Raw genomic sequence first — 8,340 nt, forward strand, 5'->3', positions numbered from 1 at the left:
GTTAGGAAGCTGAAGGGCAAGAATGCAAGAATGCAACTCTGTTGGGAAAATAATTTTCACTTCCATAAACAGCAGAGAGGGAGGAATTCAGGGCAGAATTAAAATCTTATAAAAAAGAAAAATTAGAAAATGTCAGGAAAAAGATGGGTGTAAAATGAGAGGGAATCCTGGATGGCTGGAATGCGGGAGAAGACTCTGCACCTTCCTGAAATATGATGGTGACAATGTCATTTCCAATGTGTCGCTGCCTTTCTCCCTGGCAGAAAAAAGGAAAACAAGAAAGGAAAACAAGAAAGAAGAGGCAGAACAAAAGCCACAGACGGTGCCTTCCACGCCATCCGTTTGTATTTGAGCAATTGTGTGCCAGAGTAGCAGAACAATATTCCTGAAGTGCCCTCAGAGCCACTGCAGTCCCTGTGACTGAGGCCGGGATAAAATCATGGCCTGGCTGTGCCAGGGAAAGCTGGCAGTGCCACGGGGCACACACCAAGGCAGCCCCTGCCAGGGCAGATATTGCACATGTTTAGAGAAGCACCCAGAGTTTCCATCATTCATGGTCATGGCCTGGCCATGGGAGCCCCAGCATTGCACACACAGCAAATCAACCGCTGGAAACCAAAGGCCAAAAGACTCTGGGGCTGAATTATTCTTGGTTACAAAATATTGGGATTGGCCTCCATTTCCTGCTGTGATCCTGTCATCAGCCCAAGGCAAGAGCATGAGCAAACTGCCACGTGTCAGAAGGCATAACCAGGATAAATGTGCAATGAATGTCAGAATGTGCAATAAATGTCAGAATGTGCAATAAATACCAAATGCAGCCATGTGTGGGTCATTCAGGTCAATCCCTATGGATGTGTGGGGTACAGCACACACATGTGCCCATGCAGTATTTTTGGGCTTTTTTTGGCCTTTTTTGCTGCTTTTTTTGGGCTTTTTTTGGCCTTTTTTGGCCTTTCTTGCTGCCTTTTTTTTGGCTTTTTTTGGGCTTTTTTGGCCTTGCTTGCTGCTTTTTTTTGGGCTTTTTTTGGGCTTTTTTTGGCCTTTCTTGCTGCCTTTTATGGGTTTTTTTTGGCCTTTCTTGCTGCTTTTTTTGGGCTTTTTTTGGCCTTTCTTGCTGCTCTCTGCACTGGTATTGCCCCCGAGCCCACCCACCGCGGCCTCGGTCAGGGCTGTGAGCGTCCCTGTCACGGACTGCAGGCATCCCTGGCTGCGCCGGGGCGGGAATTCCCTGGTTAACCGTGGGGGGATTACCTGCGCACTCTCACCCTCCGCTATTGCACCCTATAGACAGACACATGTATGTATATAGGTATAGACAGACACATATGTGTATATAGGTATAGAGATAGACAGACACATATGTATATAGGTATAGCGAAATATAGACGGATAGAATGGACGGGGCGTGGCCTGTGACGTAGCACGCGGCATTGAGGGGGCGGGGCGGTTCGGGGGCGGGGCGATGACGCAACGGGGGCTGGGCAATGTGACCATAAAATGGCGCGCGGGGTTAAGATGAAGGGACGTGTCGGTGCGCTAGGGGTGGGAGCGATGGGGAGCGTAGTTCTCCTAACAAATCCTCGGTCCTGGCATAGACCCTGGCTGCAGCCTGGTCTGCACCCAAAGCTTGGTGATGAATATTGCCTTGGAGATTGGATGGGACCACGGCAGAAAAAAAAGCCCCATAGCTGGGAGGGGGAGAAAAATAAAACCTCATCATGGCTGGGGGGCGCGGGGGCTGCAGGGGCCGTGGAGCGGGAGCTGCGGGCGGTACCGCTGGGCTGCGGGGGGCACGGAGCGACCTGTGAGTGTGCTCGGCGCTGTGAGTGTGGCAGCGCTGTGAGTATGGCAGCCTTGTGCCCGGCGCGGTGACTCGGAGGCGGCTCCGTCCTCACGGCTGTTCCTGAGCCCATCCCTCGGGCTCTGCTCCTCGCGGTAATCCCGCGGCGGGCTCGGGCCTGGCCGCGCTCGGTTTGTTTAATTCACGGCTCCGTCCCCGCTCGGCCCAGCGCCCGCCCCCGGCACCTCCCCTCCGGGGCGGGCGGCGCAGTGCGGAAGGAAGGAAGGAAGGGAGGAAGGACGCGGGCCGGGAGGAAGCGGATCCCGCCGGTCCGCGGCACCGGGCGGGGCGGCCGGGCGGGCGCACGGTGAGCGGGCGGCACCGCGGGCCGGCCCGGGGCTGGGGGGGCTCCCGCGGGACGGGCCCGGCCGGTCCCTGCGCTGTGCGGGACGGGCGGGCGCTGCCGGGCCGTCCCTGCGGCGGGCTCGGGCAGAGGCCGGGGCGGGCGGTGCGCGCTGCTCGGGGGGCACGGAGCTGGCGGCGAGGGAGGCCCCGCTCCGCAGTGAGAGATCCTCGCTCTGTGCGAGGGTTCGCCGGGCCTTAGCACGGAGATCGGGCTGCTCTCGCGTTTGTTTATGGTTTGCTGCAGTCCGAGTTCTGTGGGGTTTTTTAGGATCGCACTCGCGTGTTGCTGGCGGGCAGCGTCACCAGCACGGCACTGCGATGGTTCAGCCGCCGCAGGGCAGGGTTTAAAGCCAAATCAAACGCTGCTTTCGTTCAGGAACGGGGGGGAAAAAGCCAAAAATAGGTTGACATTTTTGTACGGTCATTAAAAATGTCTTGACGGCTTCAGTGGTTAAAATATCCTGTCCTTTTGTACAAGGGCAGAATTGGTAAAATAGATCTAAAAATTGAAGGCTCTCCCTCTCCTTTTGGCACTAGTTTACCATTAAGGTGGTTGCTACTCTTCCATATTGCTGGTAGCTGGAAAACATTTTATGTTTTTTATTTCCCTTAGGAAAAATCCTGTTTATCAAGTTTTGGGAAAGAAATTTGAACTAAAATAGAGTAGGATTAGATTTAGGTGTGTTCCCTGAGAAGGTGTTGAGGCCCTGGGACAGGGTGCCCAGAAAAGCTGTGGCTGCTCCATCCCTGGAAGTGTCCAAGGCCAGGTTGGACAGGGCTTGGATTAACCTGGGATGTGTCCCTGCCCATGGAGGTGGAACTGGGTCAACTTCAAGGTCCCTTCCAACACAAACCAATGTGGGATTCTGTAAAATTCTAGTTGCCTTAAGCAGGCTTTTAAATAAATCCAGATTTTGAGGGGTGTTTCTCTGGCTAGTTCTGGTTTTAAACACTCTTATGCCATCCTTAGGTAATCTCTGTATTTTTTTTGGGCCTAGATCAAGTAAGTCTCATGAGGTAGAAAGAGGGAGCAGGAGGTTGTGTTGTTAGTTTTTGCCGAACACGTTAAATCCCTGGAAAAGGATTCAAACCAGCTTTGCCGGAGTGTCTGGGGCACAGGGGTTCACTAACACCATCCATGCTGTGTGTGCAGGGCTGCCCGTGGTGAGGCACGATGGCTTTCAGCAAAGGGTTCAGGGTCTGTCACAAGCTGGGTCACTGACACCATCCCTCCTGTGTTGCAGGGCTGCCCGTGGTGAGGCACGATGGCTTTCAGCAAAGGGTTCCGAGTGTATCACAAGCTGGACCCGCCTCCCTTCAGCGTGATGGTGGAGACCAGGAGCAGAGAGGAATGCCTCATGTTCGAGTCCGGAGCCGTGGCTGTCCTCTGTGAGTCCATCTGTTTTCATACCTACCCTGTCAGAGAGGTGGCACACCTGACACTGTGTGAGCCATTTTATTCAGGAAATGGAGATAAGCAATTCTGCTGCTGCTCTGTTTGCTAATGGAGAGGCTCCTGGTTTGAATGAGAAAAGTGACATTTTCTTATCTTCATTTGTTGAGAGAGAGTGTTGCACATTTCATTAGGTTTCTTTAAACATCTATATTTTCACGTCCACTAAATTTTCTTGTAATTGCCTCCAACTTCACCTTGTTTCTTGGGTTCTGAACAACCCTATTTTGATCATATGGTAACTCACTGATTCTCACCCTAATTCTGATGTTGCATTTCATAGCAATAAATTCCCTTTTCTTAATTGTTAGATCATAATTTGGTTTTATGTCATTTTGTGTGATTTTTGATGGCTTTTTTGATTCTTTAGCTTTATTTTGTCCCTGTATTTTTAACCTCCCTCTAGACTCAGTATTGCTCTGTCTTGTAAGAAAATGAGTAATATCTGGAGCAAGATGTCTTGCATTGCAAAGTTATTTTTACATGTCTTAAGTGAAAAATGCATGAGATAGTTCCCTAAATTTTTGCCCCCTCCCTTTTTTTTGTTTTGTTGGAGAACACTAAAATGAGAAGTGAAGAAGAGAACCTTAAGGCCTGTACATAGACTTTTAAAATAGATAGAATGATAAAATATGTTTGTGTTCTTTAGGAAGTCAAAGCACCTGGTTGCACAGCTTTTCTGAGCTGGGTTTTGGCTCTTGTGTAGCAGGCTTTCCTTGCCTGGCAGCAGTTCTCTCCTTAGCCAGCACCTGTTGGAGGCCAGGCAGTGACGGATGTGGTTGCTGCAGCTGTGTGATGCTCCAGGTGAACAGCGGGTGCTTTGCTCCTGTTTTTGAAATTCTACTCTTTCTTTTCCTGGTACAGTTTCTGCTTAGCATGTATTTAAGTGATCCCCTTGACTTTGGATAAGGCACTGTGGTGTGCATTGGGGATAAGTGTCCAGTCATAAAGGCAGCAAACAGGTTTAGTGCAAGTCATGAAATGTTTCAAAGATTTGTGGAACAGGTTGTTTTATCCTGTGTTTAGTAATTACGGAACATGCTTGAGCTGCTTAAGGGCTAACAGATGAAAAGTTATTTATTCCTGAAGGTTCTGCTCAAAAAGGAACAGTAAGTCACTGCTTGTGCCAGGATACACTGCAGGCACCCGGAGAAATGGCCTTTCCCAAAAATACAAGCTCATTTCCGAGTTCTTGCCCACTTCCCCCCCTTGTTGTTACCCAGCAGGGGAAGGCAGACCTGAAGAGGTTTGGAAGCCTCTCTCCTCTTGTGTTCTGTGCTTAGGGATAGCTCATTATTCATCTGCACAGCAGTGTCCTTGGGGTTCTCATTGGTAGGTCAGGTCACAGCAAATGTCCATCCTCAGCTGCAAGTAGTTACTGAGTACTATTTTCAGTGAGCTTAACCAGCAAACTGGTTACTCCTTTTCTGTCTGCTCCAAGGGCGTAGTTTGCCACTGAATATTTACAGTGGCATTTTTCTTTAATTCCCTCTGTTTTATTTCCATGTAATTCCCTAAGTTCTTTAGGTGCTGGTACTTTTCTTAATGGTTGGGAGATCACAGTCTTAAACTGTCAGCAGAAAAGGCCCAGGAGTCCCCTAGCTCAGGTTTCTTTCTTCTCTTGGTCTGCTTGCTGTTCCCATCTGGTATCCGTTCTTTTCAGTGCATATTTAAAGGAGTACAATGATTAGTACTTGGGAAGATTTGTCAAGTGTTATTTCTCTGTCTTGCTGGTCATGTCACAGGATCCAGCCAGAAGAGTCCAGTCTGTAGCTGTACAAACTAACAGGTGTTTGTACAAACAATAGACCAAGTTAATGCAATACTGCTGTCCCTTGGGGAAGGTTTGCCATGTTTGTAAAATCTGTGTGGACAGGTAGAAGAATGGGCAGATCAAGTGTGTATCAATTTAAATCCAGAACCGCATCACTTGTAACTGTCAAAAACTCCTGGGTTTTGATGATGGTGCTACCACTTTTTAGACTACAAAAATTTACAATGCTGACCTCAAAACTGTTAGAGATTTTCCCAAATATTTTAGTAAATACTGGAGATGAAGTAACATGTTTAGCCTTATACCTGATCATAGTTCTTACGTGTGTGTAGAGTGGCTGATACGTGCACAGCCCAGTGAAACACATTTTAGCATTAAAATTGATTCATGTGGCTCAGTCCTGAGGGCCTTAGAGAACTGCACCTCCTGGAATATCCATGTACAGAAATTTGGCTTTGAAATGGGCTGAGAGAATGGAATGGAAGCTTTGAAATGGGCTGAGAGAATGGAATGGAAGCTTGGAAATGGGCTGAGAGAATGGAATGGAAGCTTACTGATCTCTTCAGTGTCATCTTAAGAGAAGCACACGTGTCATTGTGCTGAGGGAAGGATAACTGTGTTAACCTTCCTCCCTGTGCCCTCGGTGAGGCTCTGCAGGATGATCCAGAGGATTCAGCTCAGCCTGGGTAGGCAATGCTGCATGGCTCAGGTGCTGGGTGATGTTCAGTGTGTGCCATGGGCTGTTAGGCAATGCTGCATGGCTCAGGTGCTGGGTCATTTTCAGAGTGTGCTGTGTGCTGTTCCCGTCAGCCAGGTCAGAGGGAAGCAGGGAAGAGGGTTGAAGGGATAGTTCAGAGGTGATGGTTGTGTAACCATTCAGTCTGAAGTGGGAGCAGCCCAGGCCATGCTTCTCCTGGAGCTGTTCTGTGTGGATTAACTGATGTTGCTGTGACTGAAACACCTGAGCCATACTTTGCTTTCCTTTGTGCATTTAGCACCTCTTTGTTTGGCACAGTCCTGGTTTTGGGTTAGCCCGAGATGCTGGAGTGTGGGGGATCCTTCTCAAAGCCTGGTGAGAGCATTTGGGTTTAAATATCAGTAGATTCTCTGCTGATTTGTTTGGAATTTAGTGGGAGGGTGATAGAAAATAGATAAAATAGATCTATTTTTCCTATTTGCCATATGAAATAGGCAATATGTTTATTCTTTGAAATAGGACTCTGAGATGTCTTATCTGGAAAGGTTTTCCTGACTGGGCAGGAGTGTGTTCTCTCTCCCTCTTCCTTGCTGGTAAGTCATCCTGAAACAGAAGCTGGCTGTGAATGGTGTCTTTTTCCAACAGGTAGGAAAAATTTTCACCCTTAAAGTCTTGGAGGCAGTTTAGAGGAGGCCCCGGGAATCCAAGGCCAACCAGAGCTCTAGTTCCTGGCAGCTTTTGTCTGAGAGGAATCCTGCAATATTTGCAATTTTAAGAGGCGGAATCCTGCATTCGGACCCCAGCTCCTGGCTGCGAACAGCGGCTCTTTTCCACAGGAAGGAAACATTTCCACCCTCCTGTCCTGGAGATAGTTGCAAATGCCACTTGACCTAATCAAAATCATCTGCCAAGGCTTAATAATAACCCAGAAGATCCAGTGCATCACCTGTGTGTAACCTCAGTTAGTTCAGCTGAGTTTTGTGAGAGAGGGCCTGTGTGTTTGAACCTCTGAGCAACCCTGTTCTGTGGGATTAAGGACAGCAAACTAAAGATATTGATATAAATTACAGAAATAATGTATTTGCATTGATTTCAATTATTTACTACCCAGCACAAGAGCTGTAAGTGCTGACGCAGGGCACGATGTCTGAATAAATATTGCAGCAATGATAGTAAAGGAGGCAAAACCAATAACCAGGTAAAAGCTGTTATTCACCCAGAACAACTTTGGGCAAGTCTTTCTCTCTGCCTAGATGAGAGACCTTGGGGTGTGTCTGACAGCAGATGGGCTCGACAGAATCTTCACCCCTATGGTGACAGGGACCTGACAGCAATAAAAATGCTTCTAATAGATGTTTTTAATGTTCCTTTCTCGAGCAGCTGTGTTTTCACGTTCTCTCCCTGCCAGCCCCCGCCTACACGGGGCGAAGCATGATCTCCCGGCGGGAGCGATGCCGCCGCTCTGCTGCCTGCGGGAGGGGGAACCGGCGGAGCGCAGCCCGGCCCCATCTCCGTGCCGCGGGGGGCTCGGGGAGCGGGGGGCTCGGGCAGAGGGCGGCTCGGGGAGCGAGGGGCTCGGGCAGAGGGGGGCTCGGGCAGAGGGCGGCTCGGGGAGCGGGGGGCTCGGGCAGAGGGCGGCTCGGGGAGCGGGGGGCTCGGGCAGAGGGCGGCTCGGGGAGCGGGGACTCGGGCAGGGGGCGGCTCGGGGAGCAGAGGAAGCAAGGAACGGCCTCTGAGCCGGGCCCGGGGCCGCTGCCCTGCGCGAGAGCGGCCGGCAGCAGTGGATCTCCCCGGGATAACCAGCAGCAGCCAATGCAGGCGGCCGGGGTAACCAATTCACTCCCGGTAACCGACCCCACACGGGGTCAGCCGCAGCCGTGCTCCCAAACTGCCCAAGTTCCACTCCAGGCTGACGTCTTTGGCGGTGTGTTTTTTTTTTTTTTTTTTTTCTTTTCTATAATGTGAAAACTAGGGCAAAGGAGGAAAGGAGGTTGCTTTTTCAAAATCTTTGATTTTAGGAATTCCCAGTGCTTTTCCACAACATGAAAATTAGTACTTTTTGATTTTGTTTCTGCCCATTGCAATGTGTGTGTGTGCGGTCTTTGTTTCTGGCTGCATCAATCCATGCAGTTTCTGAAAGAAATGTCACAGTTTTGTGTGGGAACCCAGCACATCACTCCGGATGTCCAGAGTTACCGAGAGAATCCTTGGAGGGCTGGGAAATCCTG

The 8,340-nt window shown here is 49.8% G+C and overlaps 1 long non-coding RNA gene across 6 annotated transcripts; it reads left to right on the forward strand.

The window, feature by feature from the left end:
* Positions 1 to 1,773: 1,773 nt before the first annotated feature.
* Positions 1,774 to 7,478, forward strand: LOC139589573 (uncharacterized). Of its 6 annotated transcripts, XR_011679055.1 has the most exons (5): positions 1,797 to 2,150; positions 3,433 to 3,577; positions 6,073 to 6,101; positions 6,411 to 6,487; positions 6,632 to 7,478. It is a non-coding gene; the product is annotated as an uncharacterized lncRNA (long non-coding RNA). The 6 variants fall into 6 exon arrangements; XR_011679052.1 differs by having other exon boundaries at positions 1,774 to 2,150; positions 6,073 to 6,487; XR_011679054.1 differs by lacking the exon at positions 6,411 to 6,487 and having other exon boundaries at positions 1,810 to 2,150.
* Positions 7,479 to 8,340: the final 862 nt, after the last annotated feature.

The sequence above is a fragment of the Agelaius tricolor genome, unplaced genomic scaffold (genome assembly GCF_023055355.1).
Source record: "Agelaius tricolor isolate 1412-34295 unplaced genomic scaffold, bAgeTri1.0.p SCAF_5, whole genome shotgun sequence".
Classification (NCBI taxonomy): domain Eukaryota; kingdom Metazoa; phylum Chordata; class Aves; order Passeriformes; family Icteridae; genus Agelaius; species Agelaius tricolor.